The sequence below is a fragment of the Equus przewalskii genome, chromosome 13 (genome assembly GCF_037783145.1).
Source record: "Equus przewalskii isolate Varuska chromosome 13, EquPr2, whole genome shotgun sequence".
Lineage (NCBI taxonomy): Eukaryota > Metazoa > Chordata > Mammalia > Perissodactyla > Equidae > Equus > Equus przewalskii.
Window position 1 is genome coordinate 12,839,518 of NC_091843.1, and position 25,598 is coordinate 12,865,115.

The following is a 25,598-nucleotide window of genomic DNA, read 5'->3' on the forward strand; positions in this document are numbered from 1 at the left end:
GACAATGCCATGTTTTAGCATTTTCATCAAGTAAAACCAAATCAAACAATAAAAACAATTTGCTTCCTCAAAGAAAACCAAGAAATACTTATAAAGAAACAAGTTCGCATCAATTATAATGGAAAAGGGTACGCACATTCTCTTCTAGTGTTGAACTGACCAAATGATTCCCTAAATAGTATTTGCCGTCTGGTTTTTCTTATATTTTTGCAAAACTCACAGTAAGTGTATTAAACTGGCTAGCCTGGCCACAGACTATCTGGGATCTGAGTGCACCCAGGGCTTCCAGGTTGGCTCTAAAGATAAAGTTGGGAGAGAAACCCCAAAACTGCAGGTCGTTTGGGGCTGGGAAAGCTAGTCCAGGCTCAGAGGTCTGTGTTTGCATGCTCTCTATCATGTCCTTTACAATTAACTTAAAGACTTCAGCAATTAGAGCAAGAATGAGCGTTCGCGGTCAGCAAGTACATCTATACAGATCGAAAGAAATGAAGATCCAGTTAAAAAAACTAAGCACATCGGAAACGTAACACTGAGTTAAAAGTTCGATATAGTACACATTATTCACGACAAGAGATTATCTTCTCTTCTGCACCTTTAGAAGTCAAGAAAGCCACACTTTAAAAAGTCCAAGATGGTAGAGACAGAACAATATCTTATCATTATTATTAAACATCAACAGTGCTGTTCTGCAGGTTTTCAGTCAAAAACTGGCATTGCCTTGACTGACAGACTAATGAAATGAATTTCATTTGATACCCAGAGAGGGGTGACAAATCTTCTTTACATCTTTTAGATGTTGCCTACCCTCAAAAGACCACTCCCAACATTCAAGAGATCTTTCTAGAAACAGCAAAAGACACTACAGGAAAGAGCCCTTGAATCCATAGGGCATTGCCTTGGAAACAGTGAGCAGCAAAGAGACTCACAGAGTTCCAACTGAAAGGAAAAACAAAACAAAACCAATTTCCTTTCCAGAATTTTTTGGTTAAAAAAAAAAAATCCTGTTTTATTCTTTCTTAGTGACTCACATTGTAGAAGTTTTCTTGACCTTTTAAAGTTTTTTTAATTAATTAATTAATTAATTCTGACTTAGTATTCCAAGCATCTTAGGAAAACAGCTGGAAAGAAAGGTCAGTTCAAATGTAAGGGCTAGGTGAATAATACGGTTAGACTGAATTCTTTTTATTTAATTTAAAACTACATCTGACAGGCTTCCTTCCCACATTCTTTTCACACAACCAGGCTGCATAGGGGAAGCAAAGCTCTTCTTTGACATTTAGTAACGCATAGCCCTTCTAACCCAGTGGAGCATACTGCCTAAGAGACGAACGCATGCTGCAAGCTGAGAAGCTATTAAAAATCTTTTTATATATCAAGTTTTACTTCCCTACTAACGTAGCTACTCATAACAAAATAATAAGCTATGTACTTACTCAAAGAGTAATAACATTTATCATCTTTGGTTTTAAACGCAAAGATCTCTACAAAGTAAAGCGAATGGTTCTAGCAAGTACAATACAAATTCATAAAATATGCCTTTTACTATCTTCTTTTCAACTGCGGGGTTTTTTTTCCTGCTTGAAATAAAAATGTACTAGATTACATAATACTGTCACAAATAAATAGCTTTCAAAGTGATGGTTCCTCTATATACTGTAAAATGATACTTTAGTGCAGGGCGAGGAAGAGCTGGCTTCAAGTAAATACGGTATGGTTTATATGAAACATGACTTTTGTAACAGATCAAAACCAGAAACTGAACTTTTATTTTGCCAAGATATAATGCAATTTCCTATTTTTCAAATGAGACACAAAAATGAGTATTCCCTCATCACTAAAAACTAAAATGAAATGTTTTCTTGAAATATATTTCAGTGACTAAGTTTTAAATCATCTTTCCATACATCACAATCAATGTGTCCTAATGGAGAAGTGCAGCGCTGTGAATTACCCATTATGTTGGAGAATCCAGAAGTTGTTTTAATTGGTTTTGAATGAAAGCATTATTCTGCATTTCTAATCATGTTTCTACCCCTAAGGCTAATATTAAAAATGAATTACAATTCCTGAGCAAAGGAATTGACTTGGAATCATGGCTGGGATTAACATTTTGTTACAGATAATCCACAAACTAGAGAGTACAAAAGCCTATAACTGAGAGTTGAGTATATTTTCTAAGTAAGAAGCTAAAATGCTCATTAGACACACTTCATGTTAATAATGAACCATCTGAAAAGAGTCCATGTGTTATATAAAGGGTTTTACATTCGACGGTACAATGTGAGTTCCTCTTTCAAGATCGTCAGTCTAAGTATTAATTCACTGAAATTTATTATATTTGTAGAAATGAAACACTTGTAAGGTTGTCAGCTGTCTTACCCTGAAATTATATGTATCTTCAAAATGTCCTTATAATTTTAAACATGAAAGAAGCTCTACTTTAACAACCCGGTAACAAATAATGATTATCCATCACAGATACACACTACAGAGAGTTAAAATAAACCTGACATCGTGGTCACAATAAATTAAATTAAGCCACAAGACAGAAGTTTGTTATTTGTGCCATGAAGTGGTTTCAACCAAAACTTCAAATATTAATGAGGAAATATAAATTGACCCATTCGCTGATAATTAAGCAACCCTGATTTGAGTACCAGAAATCATTTCCATAATGAAAATACCCTTCCCCCAATTGTCAAATTACAATTTAAAAGGAAAAGAACATTCAGGAAGAGGTTTTTATTTGTAGGGACATTTTAATGAGGTGATAGGTATCTTAATAAGTGTTCTTGGGTGAAGACACCTGGATTATTAAGCAGCAATTCTGCTGTATCCTATATTAATTCAGCGCGAGATTTTATCGCATCTGTTTAATTTATTGGAGACATGAAGTACTCAGTATCACTTGCATGGTTTAAAGTAAACCAATTTAAACAAAAGATGAAATAAATGGTAAGTTTTGAAGATTTGGGTTTTTCAGATATTTTTCTTTTAGCTTAACAAGAATTCACCACAAGTACAAATCAAAAAGATCTGCATGAAATTAACTTCAAAGCAGCTTCGCAAATGAGTCCTAGAGGGTTTTCTGAAAAAATGTCACCAAGCAAAAAGAATTTTTAATATATTAATTGTATTTAATCATTTTTTATGTGGAGGAACTTTAAATAAAGGAGGATAAAACTCTGTATCATTGCAAAATGACCTCTTAAGTGTATAGCAGTTCTTAAGAGGAAAGTCTTACCTGGAATAATTAAAAGATTATTATTATTATTACTCCTCATTGAATATTAACAAATTTTGAATGGTTACAGTTTTCTTTTGCTCCAGATTGCTTTGACTCATGGCAGGTATAATTCTTTTCTCAAGACGAGATTTTTAAGTAAAGTGTTAATTTTTTGTTTTAAAAATAAAGAGATAGTATACAATTTAATATCTTTTGATTATTTTCATTTATGCAATACAACAGGTTTGATTATGTTTTTTCAAGTTGTTTCATTGCTTTAGGTCCAAATTTCCCCCTTTAGGAGGTTAAAATAAATGTTCTTCTAAGTGATTTACAGCTCCAAAACGGCTATGCTTCTCTACTGACATTTTTCTGAAAAAGACCATTTTTTCCTAGTTCTTTTTCATATGAGCTACAGAGTCCATCCAAATATATCCCTTGTCATTTTCCTGTTACAAGAAGGGTAAAATATTATTGCAAATAATAGAATCAATTTGATATAAGTACAAAGAGAATTTTTGTATGATATGAATTAAATCAAATCAAGCAAGTAACTCTTTCCATGAGTAACTCACTGAATAAGTAAAGGCAGGAGCAGCAGAGAGCAAAATAAAATAAGCGTTTGGAGACTCCAAAGAGATTTGTCTATTAAAAAACAGAAAGAGAGAGAACTAAAAGGGTAGACAAATTCCAGTATCAATAAGCTGTACTATGTGCTTTGCTGTATAAAATAATCACCGCCACTGATACAATATTATTTCTTTTGATCCAATGGGCTGTTCTCATGGATAACACAGAAAGCAACATTTGCAATAAAATGCGACAAAAGGGATTTTCAGCCTGCTTTGGAAAAGCCTAAAATTTGATTGAATCTAACGGTCAAGGACTGTACAAAAGTAAGAAACATTTAACCTGCTTTTGTTATTATTGTTACTGTTTTTTTTTTTTTAAATTGTGATTTGGATTGGTCCTAGACAGTGCTCTTTTCACACAGGTGTTCATGTGTGTCATCACAACTCCTCCAAGACCACAATTCAGGTCAGTACTGGTCTGTAGAGTAAAGAAATCAAGAATCAAGATCCAAGATTACTGCCTAGGTACTTGAGGATAAAAAATGTGAAATATGAATGCCTTGAGAATGATTTTTCCATAAGCTTGAGGAAAATGTGAGTAACTATGATGCTCTTATGTTAGGAGGTAATTTTCTTTCCATTATTAAACTTCAGTACCTTTAATCAAGGCTTACGGACGAAGGCTGTAAGACCAAACTCTTTTTCTTGAAAATATATACACCCATAAACTTAAAACTTCAGAACTTCTCATCAAACCAAAATAACGTCTTAATTTAGAAATGTGGAACTTCTGGATTTCAGACCAATTTTGAGATGGCTTTTGCATGAGCCTAAATTTCTATCTCAAAACCTATACACCACAACAAACCAATTAATTAACCAATCAATTAATTAATTGGTTAATTAACTAACTAACCAATCAGCCAACGTATTGGCTAGTTGATTAAACTGTCGTTTTGTATCAGGCGAAATAGAAATCTGGGAAATAACAGCACAAACAAAATTTTAAAAAATACACAAAAAACAATTTTTTCTTAAAAACATCCAATGATCAGAAAGCTTTTATAAGAATAAATTATAAAATGTTTTAAACCACCTGGTCAAATTTTGGAAAGAACAACTTTCTATGAATAGAACTAGCAGTTCCAATAAGCTTATCAACATTATAAGCATTACTAATAAATTAAACCACTTATTCATTCCAAAAACTGGCTCTGACAAGGTATTGGGATATCTCTGTGTGTAAAAAATTCTGTTTTAAATTTTCGAATCTATTTTCTCCATTTTATTAAATAAGTGGCTCCTATTCAAGCATGACCAAAATAAGTATATGATATATTAAAAAAGCAAGTCTATCCTATGACCCAAACATCTATTATTTTTGGCACATAGAATTCTTTATCTACTACATTCTTGAAGGGTGGGCTTTTCTTTAAGCAACAAACATACAAATGAGTTTAATGGTTAGAGGTTACTTTTGAATTATAAAGTTCTGGCTGCAAATTTCTTTCTAATATGTTCCCAATTATAAACTCTTAAATGTGATTTATAACATGAAAACTTCACATGAACAATCCAACTCCATAAAGCAGATTAAAGTAAAATTCTTGATTATTAATGGTAATAGAGGAAACCTCTCATAATTCAAATAGGCTTTGGCATCTATCACTCGATATTTGATAGAAATTTTTCTTTCCTTTTTGATCTTTTTAATTTCTATTTCATTTTCATCTAATTCTTGGCTGGATTAAGTATCCCGATTCCCATTTTCTGAACTCCCATTAACTGCTTAACCCAATGTGTCCCTGCCTTCCACTGACTGTGACCTTGCTGAGATTTTACCGTGGCTTCTTAATGGCCAAAGCTGATGGACAGTTTCCAAGCCAAATCTTATAGACGCCTCTGCAGTATCTGCTTCTTGAAATTCTTTTCTGCCTTAATTTTACAGCATCATTCTCACTGGGTCCTCCTCTCTTGTCACTATTCAATCTTTCCCCATGCTCCCTCTTCCTCAGCCTATGCCAGAAATGCTGCTGTTTCCCACCACTCCATCTCCAGTCCTCTGCTCTTCACTCTTGTCTCTTCTTCTAGGTTCCTGGGGCTCACATCTACACACCAAAGGGCTCTTGCCCATATTTCTCCCTTAAGCTTCAGATTTATAAGTCTAACTAAACAGGACAGCCCTACTAAAGGCATCTCAAAATCAGGTGGCCAAAACTAGACTTCTAATCTTTTCCTACAAAACTTGTTTTCCCCTGACAGATACTGCTCACCATCTCAGCACTTATATGCTCACCATCAACCTGAAGGCACTCTGGGGCCTGTCTTCTCCCTTCCTTCCCACCTCCAATTAAGTCATATTGATTTCTCTTCCTAAATATGTATACATCCCTTGCCTTCTCGCTATTCTAACTTTCATCACTTGAGTCAATGTGCTCAGCATGTCTCACCAGAATCACCACAATGGTCTTTCACCTCAGACTCCCTGACTCCAAGCCTCAGCTCTCTAATCTACTCTCGATCCTGCCAATAGTCAATCTGCCTTCAGTGGATCCTCATTACTTTTAGGTGTGGTTTTGGTATTTGCCATCCAAAAGATATTCTTTTGCAGTAAATGAGGCCCCTATTTACTCTAGTGCTCAAACCCAAACCCTAAAAGTCATCCTTGGTTTTTCTCACTCTTATATCTTGCATCCAATACATCAGCAAGAGCTGTCAACTCTACCTCAAAAACACATCCCACATCTATCTGCATCTTACTACCTCTACCACTTTCACCTGAGTTCTTCATGTTCTGTCTGGAAGACTGTGAGTTTCAGGACAAAATTAGAATTGTGCTGATTATATCCCTATAGTATCATTTAAACACATTCCTCCTTCCTTCAGTTTCCTACAAATTGATTATTGGAACTAGAAGTTTGATAGCTGTTCTCTTTATGTCAGATCCATTGAGGCATAACTTAGATACAGTAACATTTATGGGAGGGTGATAATTTTTTAAAAATATTAATGTGATTACAGCATTCCTCTGCTTAAAATCCTCCAATAAATTTTTACTGCATTGAGAAGAAAATCTCAAACTTCTTCATCAGGGCCTCCAGAATCCTTCACAGCCTGGAGGACTTCACACAACCACCTTCCTGATCTCATCATGGGCCACTCTCTTCCTCCTCAACCTCCTTGTAACCAAATCTAGTCTTCTCTTCATCCTGCCAACACTTCACTTTCATTCCCACCTCAGGGCCTTTGCATTTACTGTTCCTTTTGCTTGAAAGAATCCCCCACCTCTCCAAGTGTCTGATTCCTTCTTGTTGTTGAGGGCTCTGATCAAATACCATGCCTTTAGAGAAGCCTTCTCTGACCACCCTATCTTAATTAACTGGGGCATGCATGCACATAGATGTACATCTATGCACATAAATATCACTTACATTCCAAGGCCTTATCATTTTCTGAAATTATTTTGACCTTTTTTTAACTTACTTTGTATCTATCTCATCCCACTAGGCATTAGACTACATGTCTATTTATTATCCAAGTGCTGAAATCAGCGCCCGGGACTTAGCATAATCTCGATACATGTCTGCTGAATAAATCAATGACTCATGAATGATCTGATTCCTTCCAATTTCCAGCACTCTCCTTCAGTGATGATATGCTTCAGAGGAAGCGAACGAAGACATCTGTTCTGCCTAAATCCATCATGCTCTCTCTGGTCCCTGAACCTGTGCATGTGATATCTGGTCTGCCTTCTCTCTGCCTTGTTCATTCGAACTCATTCTTTACATTTCAGTTCAACATAAAAAGCCATCCACTTATGCCATATCCACACTATACTGTACCTATAAAATATACTGTTTGCACTTTAGGGAGGGCTCTGTAGAATAGTGGTCAAGAGTAAGGTTCAGGAGTCACATGGCCTGGACTCCCCATCTCTGCCCCCTCACTGAAGCATGCAGGTAAATTCCATAAAATCTCTTTGCTTCGGTTTTCTTCTCTTAAAAATAATGGGATTCTTTTTAGGATTATATGATATGATACATGTAAAGTGCTTAGAACATTTGATCAATAAATATCATCTATTTTTATTCTTAACTATTATGTACTTCACTTAACATTTCATATTGAAAGCACTCGGTTTGCATCTGCTTCTTACTATTGGCAGGTCTTCGATGCCATGGTAGGGCAGACCTTTGTTTCTTTCATTTTTCTAATCCCAGGCCTGGGCACAATTCCCAATACATCATAGTATTCCATACATGTTTCTTGAAGACTCTAAGTGAATCTGCTTTCCCTGGGCTAGAAATACCCTTGGTTGGGGGGTGTGCAAGGGTGCGTGAATAAAAACTAGCAATGGCCCAAATGATTGCATTGATACAAAAGAAAATGTCAGAAAGAACTGCGGTGTGTGGGGGGGTTGGGGGGGGGGCAGGGAAGGGGTAGCTAGTCCAATTGGCCTGCAAGGATCAGAAAAAAAGAAAGAAAAGAAAGTTCAAATTCCGATCTAAACACATCCCTTTCTCATCTCAGAGGGAAACAGTCTATTCTGCCATAAAACCAAGAGCTAATATTGGGAAGAGCATCCTCTGATTCAGGTACAGAATCTTCCTTTGGTTCACATATTCAATAATCCATAAACTCAAGAATCCCAAAGCAGAGCAAAGCCAATGATATACATAAACCCATAAAAATGAGCACCGGTTTTGTCGCATTGTCTTTAAACCACTGCAAACCACACACTAGATAAGGGCCAGCAAACTTTTCTATAAAGGCACAAATAGTTAATATCTTAGGCTTGTGGGCCAAACTAATCCACAGTGAAGCTGTAGTGCAAAAGCAGCCATTAAAAACAGGCAATTGAATGGGCATGGCTGTGTTTCGATACAATTTTACTTATGAATGTAGACATTTTAATTTTACATAATTTTAAGTGCCATGAAATGTTACTCTTCTTTTGAACTTTTTCAACCATTTGAAACTACAGAAACAATTCTTGGCTCATGAGCATATAAAAACAGGCACTAGGTTGAATTTGGCCCACAGGTCACGAGTTTGCCGTCCCCTACATTAAACCAATTGTATTAGCTCTTTTCCTAACTTCTAGTAAAACACAATAAACACAGCTTCTCTTCATAAATGCAAAGTGGTAATGACGGATTTTCTCATATCAAAAAGATTACTCCTGTTATAATTTCTATAAAGTAACTACTCTAGCATATCTTTTAATTAATGTAAAGGATAAAAATTAAAACAGTTATTTAAAATATCTTTATATTAAGCATTTGATGGACAGCTAAGCTGATTCAGGTCTCTATTAATCCTAATTCTGCCACACACTTACTGTTCAATATCTGAAGCTGTCCTTCACTCTTGTCTGTCACAATTCCTTATTTGTAAGAGGAAAGAAAGTACAATGACGAAATTCCAATATAAATCCATGAAACTAAGAAAACTCATTCAGTCAATCATGGTTAAAAAAAAAAAAAAACCCACAGTACATTCCTCCCATGTTCCTAAAGGAAAAGGAATTCATGTTGCTTTTACTCAACAGATACTTATCAAGCACATATTATGTGCAAGGCAATGTGAAATACAGCAGCCTCTCTGGCATGTGTACAAGGATCATTTTTTCTGCATTCACAAATAAGTGTCTGAAACAGTTAAATGAAAATGCCATCATTATTTTGATAAACCTCAGAAGAAATGCAACCACCTTCACTCAAGGATCAATATGACCCAGAGTTTTCAAGACCCAAAGTTCTCCAGGGAGTGCTACAAATTGACCGGATCATCTCTTAGTGCTTGATTTGACATGAGATACAGTGAAAGACACGTAAACCTCTAGGTGAAGAGCCACATCTCAGACAGTCCATATTGGCCGGACAGGCGCAGTGGCTCACGGAGGCAGGCTACATCTTCCACAAGTCAATTGTGAATTACTCTTCCTAAATTGGCTCCACAGCTGCGATTTTCAGTTCCTAGAGTACCCTCCAAATAGCTGGTTGTAGGAAAAAACTAAAAGCTGCTTTTTCCCCAAACACACACCTTTTGGCTATCTGCCATTCCAACTCATGAAGGACATACAAAGCTGAAAAAGAACATGCCTGGGACTCTATTAGAAAAACGGTAGATCAAAATTTGGCATAGGGCCTGCTGTCAGGCACTCAAACACATAACTTATTCCAGTTTTGGAGACCATGTTTTTTTTTTTTTTTTTTTTTTTAAAGATTTTATTTTTTCCTTTTTCTCCCCAAAGCCCCCCGGTACATAGTTGTATATTCTTCGTTGTGGGTCCTTCTAGTTGTGGCATGTGGGACGCTTCCTCAGCGTGGTTTGATGAGCAGTGTCATGTCCGCGCCCAGGATTCGAACCAACGAAACACTGGGCCGCCTGCAGCGGAGCGCGCGAACCTAACCGCTCGGCCACGGGGCCAGCCCCATGGAGACCTATGTTTTGGAGTGGATCTATGAAACAAACTTGGCTCAAAAGGAGCCTAAAGTACTCATCCCCAAACAAGGGAGAATCAAGGAAACTGTGCCCAACTCTTCTTTTGTTTATTTTCAGAAGAAATGAGGAATCTTTTAAAAAGGAAAATAGAGGAAGCTAAGACTATTACTTCAATATTAACCCCTTTCTGGGAATTTGAAGGAAACTCACAATCTGGCAGTACATTTGAGTTACGAAGACTGAATTTCGTTATCTTTCAGACAGCAGACATTCTGCTTTTATCTAATCAATTGCATGTGCTAGAGAGTTAGGCGATCTGGACGTGAACGATAAATGTAGATGAAAGATGATATTTCATCCTTTCATATTTAAGCAGTGGTAACCTGGGCTTAATGTAACACATCTGTGCAGGCATGATATCTGTATATGGCATATATATACATATATACATATATACACACACATACACATATATCACATATATATGGGGAGAAAGGTAGAGAAAGAAAGAGATGAACAGTGAAGAAAATATTATCTTTCACATACACACCTATTACACATAAACATACACAGATATAGAAAGACAGAACAGAGAACAAACCTATCACCTCTCAGAGAAAAATGATTCAAGTCCTTTCAATCCTTCAAAAGCGTGCTTTCTTTGAGCCTGGATTATTAGATAATTCCTGCATTACTATTTTCCACAGCTATTCTTCTGAAATTGTGTCAGTTTTTAATCTGCAGGTTAAATTAGACGCCTTTCTCACCTGGCATATCTTTCAAACCCTGCAACTGTCTTTACAACCCTTCTGGTTTCATGGAAATTTCCCCAGGTTGACATTTAGTTACATGACTGAATTCTAAATAGGAATTAATAAAATGATTAATTTACTCTTCTTTTCTCCTCTCTCTCTCTGGTATCCCCCATGAGTCATGGTTGGCCATCTACAAGAACAAAATATCTAACTGAGGAAAACTGTCTTCCAACCGCAGCATCTGTCTCCCTGGCAAGCTCTGCTGACAGTTGGGGCCTGGCTCTGGAGCTGTTCAAGAATCTCTTTCGGGCTGAGCTATTAGTGGGCTCTCATCCTCCCAGGTGCTGCTTCCTACTGATTCCACTCAATGTGAAAGATGGATTTGTATATATTTATCCTTCTGAGAATCTGCTATTGTGCAAATATCTCAAATTGAGACCCCCATGGGAGGGCGCACACGACACAGGAGGACTTGCATTCCTTTTCCAGCAAAATATCCATAAAATAGCTTGGGGGTTCCCTAGGGTCTGCTTCTGAGTATTATATAAGCAGCTTCTCCTTCAGAGAGGGAAAGAGATGCTTCAAGACACAGAAATAAAAATGCCCACAGTTCTCTAAGGGAATTTCAAAATAGCAAGTTGCTTAAATACCAAGGAAAGCACCTGGTTCTTCTCCAAGCCTAAAGATAGCTTGTGATAGTTTAAGAAACGTAAGTGGGGGCGGTGGAGGGGAGAGGGGCATGGGGAGGTCAGGAACTGCACTAGCGAAATTGTGGAACACACAGAATAATCTGGCATGCACATCTGAGCAAGTTCTGTCATTTCTAAAATTCTATAAAAAGCACTTAGTTAAAGAAGTTTTATGTTTTGGTTTTGGGAAAATGGTTAAGGTGGAGGCACGTTTTGTAGGCATGATACTCCAATAACAGCACATCTGTCTTGCTCTAATTCAGAGCTTAAAATACTTCTGTCAGGTTCTCCCTTTCTCTTCTTAAAAATTTCTTCCCAATTCTACTTTATCCACTTTTTTTTTCAAACAATTACTCAACCCTTAGACCCCCTGGAGGCTTCTGACTCTTAAAAGAATTAGAAAAGATCTCCAGTTATTATTAGATTCGATTTTAGATTGAGAAGAAGGCAGAAAGCAGGTAAGACAGGCACGCCTTCTTGTTGTCTGAGTTACTTTTGAAATTTGCTTCATTCAAAGTCCAGAATAGCATGGGGCACCTTCAAACTATGAAATAAGTCAACTGGACCAATTATTTGTAACTCTCTCACTGAAAGTAAAAATAACTTAATGCCCCAAAAGACCTAAAGGCATTTAAGAGAATCCAAGAAGCTCCATACATTTAATATTTTCTAGGAATAAATACAGAGAAAAAGATTAAGCCTTCAAATATCTCACTTATGTAAGTCTGACAACAACAAAACATACACAGTGGAAAGGATTAATCTCAAACAAAACCTGGAAAAGAGGCTTTTGCAGAAAACTCTTCCTCTGGCTAGATCTCTTTTGTTTACAATAAGCAATAGAATTTGGACCCATCATATATTCCTTCTTATGGTCCCCCTTGTGAATTGAGGTTGTTAAAGTAACATTGTAATTATCTTTTATCTATAGCATGATTTATTTATAATATGAAATCCCCTTTTGCATTTTTCGAGTCTTCATAAGTGAATTCTCTCCTTAACGGTCAGAAAAAATAACATTGAACTATCAAACAAATATTTATTTCACCATTCTTTTTCCAGAAAACCATGAATGTGATTCCAATGAAAACACAGCTACACATTTTGTTTTAAACATTTAAAGTTTTTTTCAATTTCAAAGGTCATATTTAGAACAGAACCAACTTTGAATGCGAATAAGTTGTAGGCCATGCCTAAAGTGGGTGTCTTTTCAAGTAAAAGATAAGACTTACTAATAGACCCATTTGTTTTCCATTAAAAATCTACTCATTGTATTCACAGCAATCCACATGCCAGTGTGTGCGCCTGCTCGGACAAAGCCTTTGCTTTGTGTGTATCAGATGCAAAATTTACTTAAATTCCAGATAATTGCAAGTGCATCTGCTAGGCTTTGTCACTGGTCTATATGAACATTTTCACAGTGTATACAAAGAGCAATTATCCAACAGCTAAAGAAAAAGAAACAGTCATTTCTGCAAATTGCAGCCAGCTCCTTTATCAAGGAATAAGTTTGTGCTAAAAGAATGCTACCCCAAAACACTTTTTTAAATAAAATGTATTCACTCACACCACATACATTAACTACACAGAACAAAAAAGGCAGCTTTTTCAACTGTTAAATTACTAGGTCTGAAACAAGGATGACTGCAATTTCAAATAAAATCATCTCACAAAACATTAAAGTTCCCCCCTGGAGGGAAAAAAAACACCCAATTTAAACCAATTTGATGCACTAGTATATATTCTTATCCTGTGTTCATGAGAAACAATTTCGCCAATTCTCATCTACTCTATTTATCATCCGGTTTTAGTTTCCTAATTTGAGATATAAGCGGACAGAATCAAGAACATGAAGGAAAGTCAAAACAGGGAATATTTAAAAAATAAATAAAACCTTGGACAATGAAAAGTCTTAATGAAAAGTCTTTGTTCTGGTCATTAAATCGTAGATTCAAATGGCCCAAGGCTCTCCTGTTGGGCTTTTTGGTCAATATTTCTCTTTCTTTCTCTCTTTCACTCTTTCCTTTTTGTTTCCCTTTTGCTTTTTCTTTTTTTGACTTCATGAACAATCCCATTTCAACTGTCACACTCAACATGGCCAGCCTTCCTTCAAAGCTCAATCCAATTTTGTGACTTTTACACCTCATGCCACCTAAACATCATCAACGGCACTCCTCTTCAACGGCCTAACAGGGCAAATGTGTTCTTTTAACAAATTTTCAAAGCTATCCACAATGATCACAGTGGTGTCATTAGAAGAGAGAGAAAACTATTTAATACAAAGACTAAAAAATTTTTGTGATGTTTGACCTGTCTGAAATCTATCAATTCAGTGGCCATTTATTTCCTGCTTTACCTTCATTTAAATATCTTCATTATCATTTTGTAAAATGTATTATGTTACCAGCCAAAGCTATTAGTCAGTAAAAAAAAATCATCTCCCTATTCCCTAAACTGGAGAACCATCATTATCATTAATATTTCATGGAACTGTATTAAATGAGACAATATTCAATATTTAACTATCTAATCCTACAGTAATTTATATTAGAAAATACTAACCATGTGAGAATTCAGCCAGTCGGATTATTTTACTGGATGAACCTTTGTCATTATTAATAACACTTCAGTATCTCAAATTTTTTTAGCACAGAATGTAACATCCAAGGACTGAAAGTGATTTTCTTTCTAATTAATTCTCAAAATCCTTGGGAGACAGTGATGGAAGGATAAATATATTAATTTGGAACTGAGAAAGCAAAGACTGAGCCTTCAGATGCAAAAGTTTTACTAGAGACGTGGATTACTTGCATGGGCCCTGCAGCTCACTAGGTTTACTAATAATTTAGTGAGGAAAACCTGTTTGAACATCAGAGAGTCTAAACTATGGGGGAAAATGCAGTTTTATTTCTTTCAAGTATCACAAGTACTCATTACCAATTTAGATGCAAAAAGTTGGTCTGATCTATTATTTGGAATTGCTATTAATTTTCTTATTGTCAATTACTGAGCCATCCAGGTATTTTCCTTAGGTACTTTAAACAAATACCCTCTACCTTTTTTCAGACCATTTATCAATTTTATGTATTTATACATAGGCAAACTTAGGCCCATTCTAGGTGAATTATCTTTAACTTCCTCAGGTGCAGAATTCCAATGGATAAAATTTTAATATGGCTCTTGGTGATAACAAAAAGAATTCTACAGGACAAACACTTTTGAGATTGGTATGTGCTAAAATCAAAAGCATTGTGTTTGATACCTTTTTAATCAGGAATGTTCTCCAGTTCATTTTAAGCAAGAGAGCTTCTTACTCCTATTAGCCTTTCAAGTCCATACCCTGAGGGACTTGCTATTGACCCCCTAAGATTCTACAGGTCACTCAGAATAATGGTAAACATTTGCTGGGGGCTTTCTGTTTATCTGTTTTTTTGACTTCCTCCCTCCTTTTATTTTGAGGAAATTTCACCATTTATACCATGCTGACAGTTGAAGTCTTTTTGTCTCATTATAGAACATGACAGCATCAGACTCTCGATGTCCCAAACTTCCTAGTTACAGGGGTATGGACGCTTGATCAAGACTCAGCCAATCGGATGGATTCACCAGCCATCCTCAGAAATCCTCAGAAATTTACACACCCAACAGGAAAACAGTCAAAATCAACGTTTACATGAGGAATGCATCAGCCAAGACCCTTCCTATTTTTCTCAGCCATTGCTTCTCCAATTCAGATCAAGAAGGAACAGAAGACGGAAAAGAAATTTTGATGGTTTAGCTATGATTCCTTGGAAATGAGATATGCACATCTTGAAAATCACAGTAAAAATGACCATTTATCAAGAGCCTGGCCAGTGATACAGAAGTCGAAGCTGACTGCCCAAAGTCCAGGAAGCTATTACCTGGGGCTGTGAGAAAGGTCAGTGCCTCTGTGCACTTCTCCTTTGCCATCCACTTTCAGAGCCATTCACCTGGTACTTTTCAAGAATATTACCCTTCCCACAAATGACTGGTAAGAGATGAATTTAAAAGAGTGAATAAGTTTTGAAAAGTAAATCCCTGAACCTATATATTCACCACTTGCTTTCAAGTTCAACGAGGAAAATATTCCTTTAGAGAACACTTTTCATTTATGGGATTTTGCGAACACTTGAAAATTTTCTTTCCTTCTCAATTCCTATAATTTCTCAAAAACCTCTCATGAAAAAAAAGGTAAATCATAAATTGACTCACTGGTCATGAAAAATGTAAATTAACAGCTTTGGGGCATTCATTCATTCACTGATTGAATTTGCACAGGTAACAGGCATATCCCCAAAATGACCAACATCAGAATTTGTCCTTACTCTGAAACCTAGGTGTTAACCATGGTCTGATTCCTCTTGCCAAGGATCCACAGTTTAATATTCTCCCTCTGGCTTCACCTTTTACTTAAACATGTCTGTTATTAGATATCTGAATTTAAAAAAAAGAGAAAAAGAAACAAAGGAACCTGCGAAGTTATATCCCTGACCTTGCCTGAAGCTATGTTTCTCTCAGAGTAAATATATTTGGAGTTCCAGGGCAGTGCTATTAAAAACAAGACAAAAAACAAACAACAACTACTACTAACTTCTGTAATTTAAATATTATTTTAGATACACACTCACACACACACGCATAACGGTACTTTGTCTATAGACTGCAAGCTTTTAGACCAGAGAGCAATCATCCACAGCCCCCCATCCCCAAAACTGTGTATGATTCCACGTACACCTCATGGGGGGCTTAATAAACACTTATGAATTGACTGACAAGAGAAAAACCAAGAAATGACAACCTCCAGGGTAGCCGTAACGCAATTTTAACTTGAAAATTGCCCAGAATAGACTTCACAATCTACGGGAATATACACAAATCATATAAAAAGAACTGGTGCCCCTCATATAGCTAGAGTGGCCTTAGGGAATAGCTTAGTGAAAAATCACTATCGTAGGAAGTGGAGTTCAGGCTCTCTATCTATTTACTGTTTGGCTTCTGCAGTGAAACCAGCTGAGAGCACCTTTTTTCTGTAAAAACAAAAAAAGTTAGAATAACTTTCAAAGTATAGATTACAATAAATGCAAAATTTAGCTCATTTCTAATATTTCCCTGCTAAGTCAACAGGTATAAAAAGCACTTCTCCCTCTCAATTCTCAAGATTCATGTTGCTATTTTAATTTCTCTGCAGACAAATGTAACAAAAGCATAATCTACAATGCTTAGTTTCTTCCACAGTAGCATCCCCAAATAAATGGTAATTAGCAATAAATCATAATTTACGCATTGTCTTCTCTACCTGATGCACTAACGAGGAGCTGCAATTCTTAAAACACATTTCATTCAGTGTTCCCTCGAAGACAGTTCAAGACAATTCAAATGCCTCAAGTTCAAAAGTGGTTTGCTTTACTTCCTGAAGCTCATACACATGTTCTAACCTTGAGGGTGTGGACAGGACAGATTTATAAAAATTTAGCGGTCCCTGAAATTGAAGATTTACATAAATAAGATGACGCTTCTGTCAACAATCTAGCCTTGCTACATTTACTCAAAATGGTGGTTATTTCAGTTATTATCTATTTTGAAGGGCAACTTCCACAATGATAAATTTCCAAAAATGTATTTTGAGAGCAAGTGGGCAAAAAATAAGAAATAAGTCGTGCTCAAGATCCATACCATTAAACTGAAAGGGGGGGTAAAAAGGGAGAAGAAAACCATTTTTTGTTCTTTTTAAACAAAAACACTTAAGGCCAAAAATAAAAGTCTCTGCATATCTTTACCATCAAAGGCCAAACACCAAACATATTTTAATTCACTGCTTTAGCAGTGCTATCTTACCCTTTGCCCGTTACAGTTACATGTCATGGTCAATAACTTTGCAAACACCACCTTGCTGATTGCCTCACGTCCACCCTACCTTATCCCACCCCCATCCCTCGCCACCTTACAACAGACTAACCCACAGCCAAGGGGTGGGCTTGGTCATCTGCTCTGTCGGATAATTTGAGGTAGTTTTCCCCCACACACCTTTCGACATCTAAACCATGTTTTGTTTCAAAGCATACAGACCTCCTCACATTCCTTCCTAACGTTACAGTGAGTGGTCAGGAAAAAGTATGATCACTCCCAATCTTTTCTAGATTTTCCTATGTCAATCCAAACACAGTTTCGGGGGGATGCTTGCTTTTCCATTTTTAGGTACCCATCTTGGTAGCAATGAGAAAGGGTAGATTTGGGGAGGGATATTTTATCTTGTTTTCTCGGCAGTGTCCTCTGGACTGTGAGAAGTGATGATTGATCATTTTTCCACACTCATCCACAGCCCTCTCTGTGGCCACATGTAAATTCGCCAATGGATAATTAAGCAACAGACACATCCAATAAATATAATAAATAAATTTGATTTTTTTCCCTTTAGTAATTGGTTTCATCTGACTGAGTCTGATTATGTATGGGGCTATATAAACAGGATTAGAGAGGAGAAAAATTAGATGCTGGGTCACACAAATTGCAGAGCCCTAACCACTGTGAAATGTTTTTGTAATAATTATGGTATTATTCTTAGGGTTGAAATTGAGAGACGTAGTTTGTGTCTTCTCAAGAAGTTAGGTGAGGCTAAAAATAAAACTGGTGGCATGATTAATATCACAAGGAAATGGTAGCCAGCTACAGAATACACTTTCCTACTGTCTGCATCCTCTTCCCACAAACTCACATTGCCCTTCCCTCTGCCTCCATTGAATACACACAGGTGAGGCCAAACTTTGACTTAGGTCTCCAAATCTGGTGTCATATCACACCAGACTACAGGAACAGAAACAAGTTAGGCATACTACAAGGTGGAGAATGAACAGATATTCGTATACAGTTACTGCCTGAGCAAATCCTAAAATAAAAATAAATTAAATCACCCTTCAATATACTTTCAAGTGACATAAAGCAAAGCTTTATCTTGTACCTTTGAAAAAGCACCCACCCCATTCCCATTTACTTCCTTAGACATCCTTTTGGCGTCAAATTATTCTTACCATAAGATTTAGCTGGAAGCAGAGCACAGTACCCGGCCTGTCTTGGGAATTCAAAAACTGCTTATTGAGGGAATAAAAAATAAAAGACCAAAGTATACTTTCCTGCAGCTTTAATTTGCCTAAGTTCCTTCTAAGTAATATCTACTGGAATGTGTAGCATATAACCATATACTCTTACATTTGAAATGGTTTAGAAAAATTATCACAGTGAAGATCACAAAGTCTGTTGCAATGAGATGTCAGATAATGATTATGATTTTAGCTACATAGATATTTACTGTTTGAATTAGCCATATGCGTGGACATAGCTATCTTTTCTAATAGTTCAGTTTCATTCTTAGAAATAAGCTAAGAACTTGACTATTTCTAACATTCAAAATGAAACTTTGAAGTGCCACTTTTTTTTAAATGTGTTACAAATATAGCAAGCAGCTTATACAATTTTGTGAAATGGTTATTTTACAGTATGGGACTTTTTTTAACCTTTGCCAAAATCATTTCTATTTAATGATGTACTTCTTTCTCCACATATACCCTTAGTCCTCTAATTAAAGTAGGAGAAATGCCAAAACACTGAGTATCAGTTAAATCCTAAGCAATAATAAAAATGACATTTAAACATAAGCCTTTTCCAAAAGAATCCTCTCCAGAATTGTCCTCTCTAAAGATTTTAAATCAGTATGTTATTGTTAGCATCAATTTTATCTTCATCATATGAATTACATTCTCCGACTTTAGTCCTTGTCTCCTGATTGGTAAATGGAAAATTGGGACACCTAAACAAACAAAAGAAATGACTTATTCTTTTGAACCAAATTCATAAATAAGTTCTTTATTTTACAGGGTCCATAACTCCCTTTTACATAACTTAAAAATAAGGACTTTACCAAGGTCATATGAATAGAAATAAATCATACACAATTTCTAATATTTTTTAACAGGCTTGAGTCTATATAGCTAAATAATTTAGCCATCAGAACAATTAAATAGACCATCTTCTGGAAAGCTGAGATCCAAACTTTTACAGATCTGCCTCTGCAAAAATCATAAATGAATGCAAGGATAACAACTGAGCTGAGAAATCTAGCATGATATTTACATTACAATAACCTGTGGCAGAACTATAAACCTAGAGACAGGAGTAGCCCTGGGCAGTTTCACTAGGTGATCCAAACAAATATCAAGGAGAGCAAAGCCTCCACTGAAAGAATTGCAGTCAAGGCCTGAGAGGTATAAACTTTTAAAGAAACCATCTTCCTCCTCCCAAACCACACACTCCTATTTTCCAAGCCAAATGCGGTACCTTTAGCACCCATCACCAATATTCTGGCAGAGCCACACAGTGGTGATGAGATGAGAGATCCAGTCAGTTGTTCCATCAGAGTCAAGGATCAACTCATATTGTCCAGGGGGAAAAAATTTTCACTGGGGCAAATAGATTTTATTTTAACATATTAACCGTATTATTTAGTCTCGATTTCTCTTCACTAAACTTACATGAAAAGAGTTAAAACACCTGCTCTCTTTTCATCTACACGACTGCCGAAAAAGCACATAATTGTACTTTTTTCCTGATAATTCTTTTTATCTAAAAGGCATGTAATTCTACACTTAAGAGAGGTGGACCAATTAAAGCTTTCAGCAAAAATGAAGGAACTTTATTTGCAAACTATTTCTTATTTTTTGCCATTAAGAATTCATTTAAAAGGCTGTAATATCTCGAGTTCAAAATCACATTGTAGTATGCAATATATAAGTAGACTAGGGAGGTGAGTAACATGAATTTCCGGGAGAACATTTTATACCTCTTCAACTTTATGAAATCTTTTGGAAATATGAGCAACACTCTTAGCACAGCTAAAATAATTGGTAATAGTGGTTTATCTTTGTTAGGTAGAGGAAACAAAGCAAAATAAAAAAAAAAAACCCTGTAAGTTATAATAATACAAAGTCCTGAACAATGTGAATGTTCTTTCTATAAAGCAAAATAGAAATGAGAAATACAAAGAAATACTTTGACAAAGCTGCTATTTGCTCTCACCACACAAGACTCTTATAAAATTACTGTTAGTTGCACAAAATTTTAAATGGGGTATTATCTAAATAGAAACTCTATCACATTTTATGAAATATTGCTATGTTCCTTTCCATTAAGAACATATCAAAAGACATCCTCCCACGGCCCCCAAAAATTGTTCTTGCAATCTTCCCTGAAGGTTGTGAATCTATTGTATGTACCAAGAGTGCGGAATGGAAGGTTTCTCCCTGTGAATATATCAGGCTACTAGGAACCAGTAATTCAAAGAATAAAACTGTTGCTTCACACAAAGTACCCAGTGAAAGACAAAAACATATACTTTCCACATAGCCCCATTGAGGTAGTAGCCTGATACAAGTTTTCTCTCTTTAAATCTGACTTTCAGTTTAAGTTTGAGTTCTTAACTGGGGAGGGATAAAAAGGCCCTTGGCAATGACCTTGACCATATTTAACCAGAAATCACTTCTCAAAATTAGTCTACACAGAATAGAAAACAATGGAAATGCTCGCCAATACAGGTTTTCCTTAAAAACACGCAAGTAGTTCCAAGTTCCCTTCAATTACACAATGAAAAAATAGCAATCACTTTTAAGAAACGTTCAGACACCTCATACATGCAGAGAGACCTCCACTCTTAACAAAATGAAAAGAGGAACACTCACCATAGAGGCAAATGTTATTCTTAAGTTCCCTGAAGCAACAGCCTCTTTCTATACAGCCTTCTCCCCCAAAATAAGTTACCTTCTCCCCACAATGTTGAAATTCCACACAAACATGGATTAAAGGTAAACTACCTAATTTACGGACAAGTTCAGCAAGAGGATAGTATTATTTGATACATTTACCTGAGATCAACGCCAAGCACAGAAAGTTAAAATAAGCCTAGTTAAGATTTAATGGCAAAGTTAATAACAATAACCATAGTCATAAAACCACCACCAAGGCACAAACACTATACCACACAGAATCATGGCAGAGAAACTACAAATCCAGCTGATTGAACAGTAATCTAACCAGACAGTACACCCAAAACGGAGATATGTTTAATATTTTAACACAAATTCTCAGAGCTTCTCAGAAGTTGCCAGGAAACTAGAAAGTAGAAACAGGGGTGGGTGGGTAAAAATCAACCTCAGCAGGAAAGGACACGCTCTTTAAATCAATGGACTCTTGGTCTTCACATCTAGTGAAGATGCTGAAATTGAAGCCAATTGTGATGTTTCATAAATAAATTCATGCTCTGAATTTATTACATAACAATTAGAAATCTTGCCCCATGGGCCACATGAAATGAGCCCTTAGCCTGGTCAGTCATATATTCGTGCCCATGTGTGTGGACTATGCCAGAGAAATAATGCAGCTGCTCAGCATGAGGTATATTGCTTTCTGTTTTTGGTCTTAGAACCAGAAAACTATGATGCTTGAGAAGACTTGGGTTATTAGATTGTAGTTTACTCTATGAATTCATTTTTTTTTTTAATATCCAGACAAACAAGTGCTTCACTCAAAGGCAACTGCGATCCTCATGAATGGAAGTTGGGTTCCCCCCTCCAACTTGATCCAAATGGTAAATGCAAGGGTCCACGAAAATATTTTAAAATAGCAATATTGACATCTCAAGGGACCCATGAGTAAGCTGAGCTTTAATTCTAAGTAAAACACAGTTATTACCATCAGCAGACTACAAAAGAAGTAAGCTTTAGATCTCAGGAATCCTGTCCACAATTTCAAGAAAAGCTTTTGTCAACACAGGCAACCCAGAACAGGTGAATTTGCATGGTGTCTTGGAATAGACTGTCTTCTATATAAAAGGGTCTGACTAGTTGAGCTAATTTCCAGTTTGTTTCTTTTTTCAGTCCTGAACAGGCTGCACTGTTTGATGCTGTTCTTCCAACATCAGCTAAGTTTACATTAAAACAAAGTTTAACAGCCTGATTGCAAACATACGCTTTGCACACAGGTAACTTGCTGTCCTATCGTGTGGCAACAACATAGCAGAAGCAGGCTTCCTTAAACAGTAGTATTTCCCTCTGTAAAATGTCTGTGCCCCAGAATATCCCTGAGCTGGATATCCTTATGTGAGTCTAGAGTTCAGAGCTCTTCCAGATGATAATACTCACACTGAAACTGCAGTCTGCTCTACCCCAGCCTGCCCTCCTTCCATTTCAGCTGCCATTATTTTAGCTCATTTTCCCCTGGCTTAGCAGAAATTTTACAACTATAAACTGATTTCTTCTTAAACTGCTGATTTGCCTTTACTTCCTGAGCCTTCGGTTTTTCTACTGAACTGGAACTGAAAACTTAGAGGGAAAACAGCAAAACAAATGAAACACGGTAATGGCTAAGAACCCCCCAAAGAACTTAAATGATATGAATACATTAAAGAACTGCTGTACATTAATTTTAAATAATATTTCAAACAGATCCTGAAAGCAAGAGTTAAAGTCAGTTCTATTTTTAACAAAAGAGTTAGGGTTCAATTTGCATGTATTATGCTGGCTATTTTAAATAATTTTATTCCATGTGTGTGGCAGAAACTGCCCTCCCCCTCCCAATTGACAAGATGCCACATCAAGTAAGATCTAAGAGAGGGCTGGTTTGGGGTTAGAAATTGCTGTCCATGCCTCACAATTTTGAATAAAACAATACCAGCAATCTCCCTCCTTCTCCATAGCCCTAAATTTATTATTAAGTAAATTTAGCAATAGCTCAATCACTGGAGAACAGGACAGTATGTGATGCACTCAACCACTTATATGTTTATTATCTTTGCAAGCAACACGAGTAGTGATGTCTATCATTGCCTCCTACAAATCTGCAGCAATGTGATGCAAAACAGCATTTTTAAGAAATTCTCTTTTGGAATGCAAATGATTCTTCCTCCAATTTTGAATATTTGAGCCAGCATGTACCATACAGTAGTTCTGGAATCACTGGCATCTGTCATGCTGTCAAAACTGAGTCAAAATGCATTGTAATCCTGGAGAACGATAACCTTAAACATCAACGCCACGTTAAAATGCATCCTAAAAAAAAAAAAAAAAAAATCCCTATAATTGCGATGAACATTAGAGAGAAACCGGCAGTCCTTCTGCAGGGAAATAACAGTCTGCTCTACGAATCTTTCCCCTCCCCCTTGAAACTCATGCAACTAATGATGACCTCCCGAAGTGCCGAATTTAAATGTTCCAGCATTCATCTGAGGATGAAGGAGAAAAAAAAATACATAGAAAACCACGAAACAAGTTGCGAACTGCACAAACGCAAGGAGAGAGAAAGAGAACTGCAGTTGATTCAGGAGCGATTGCAGAATGAGGAGCAACAGAAAGGAAACAAGGAAGCAAGAAAAGGGGGAAAAAAGCCTTAAGCATTAAAGAGTAAGAAGTGAAAAACATTTACCAGCGGCTCGGTCAGTAGCTTCGCTCCCTGACACCATCTACATAGAGAGATAACTTAGCCTAGAGTCTTCGGTCCCAGCTCGCTTTGGAGCAAAATTCCTTCACTTCGAGGGGGCAACATACACCCTCAAGAAAGAAAGAGAGAGGGAAAGAAGGGGAAAAATAATCCCAAAGACCAAGACAGGCTTTCCTCCTCCTCCCTCTTACCCGCCCCCCGGACTCCCCAAACGGTGCTCGCTTCTGCACAGTTCTGCCGGCTGTGCCGCGGAGCTGCTGCTGCCGAGGTTGCCGCGGCGGCTGCTGCTGCTGGTGCTGCTGCTGCTGCTGCTACTTCAAAAACGATTAGGAGGAGGACGCCCAAGCACGACCTGAGCCTGCGAGCCACCCAGGACCAATGTGCAACCTGCTCTGGAATCAAACCCATAACACACGCACGCACATCCAGTGGCTCCTGCACGCGAGCCCTTGCGCGCACACACGCACCCGCCCGCGCGCCGCACAGACACACGCGCACACACACACATGTACACACGAACGCGCGCGCGCGCGCACACATACATACACAAACACACACACACAGAGCGCCGCGCACCCCCCGCCCGCCCGCCCGCCAGCGCAGCCCGGGAACGGGGAGTGCGAGCCAATCCCCGGCCCCGAGCGCGCGCATAGGCCGCGGCCACGGGAGCTGGGTGGTGGCGCTGGGGCTGCAGCTGCTGGGGCTGCGGAGTATGGGACCAGGGAGGGGTTCACGGCTGCGAAAGAGGGGCGCCAGGGGCACGTGCACCCCTTTGTCTGCAGACAGAACCCCAACCGGGCGTTTCCAAGACCAGACACTGAGCGCGCAAACCCCGGGCGGTGCAGAGTTCAGTTCCGCTCTCGGTTGGCCAAGAGAGGATCCGTTCCCTGGATACACGCACCAAGGGTTCCGCTCTGGAAACCCGATGCACCACAGCTGCACCAGCTCCCTGAGCACAGGAAAACACAGAAGCCAGCGTGTCCTGCGGACGACCCGAACCCGACTTGGCTGGCGAGCATGCCCAGTGCTGTGCTGGTACCCCAGATCGCTCCCTCCAGGGTTAGGAAGGCAGAGGGGGAGAGCCAAGCGCTGTAGCTTCCTGAGGGAAGGCAGAGGTTCCAGAGCCTTCAGCCCCTGCTGACCTGCCTCCCTTGGACGGCTCAGTGACCCAGAACCTGCCCGGGAGAGCGCGGTACTGGGGAAGCTAGGCTTCCAGACCTCAGAGAGAAGTTGCTTTTTTTTCCCTTCCATAAAGAGAATTCCAAAAGGAAGTAATTCCTGGCCCAGGAGAGGCTGAATCAGATACAGGGTAATGACAGAAAACCCAGCAGGGCCTGGCGGTTGTAATAGTAAAGCTAAAGAGTATTGCTTACCTATCCTGTTCATGCTCTGTGCTATGTGATGCCCATGA

General features: G+C 37.7%; 1 protein-coding gene across 5 annotated transcripts in view; it reads right to left on the reverse strand.

The window, feature by feature from the left end:
* The window catches only part of TENM2 (teneurin transmembrane protein 2), a 1,162,025-nt gene extending 1,137,276 nt beyond the window's left edge, over nucleotides 1-24,749 (reverse strand). For 4 of the 5 annotated variants that reach the window (XM_070569066.1, XM_070569065.1, XM_070569064.1 and 1 more), the window contains exon 1: nucleotides 24,173-24,689. The gene's annotated coding sequence lies outside the window, so the exon portion shown is untranslated. Of the gene's footprint in view, nucleotides 1-24,172 lie in introns of all 5 variants that reach the window. The other variant, XM_070569063.1, reaches the window with a different exon arrangement.
* Nucleotides 24,750-25,598: the final 849 nt, after the last annotated feature.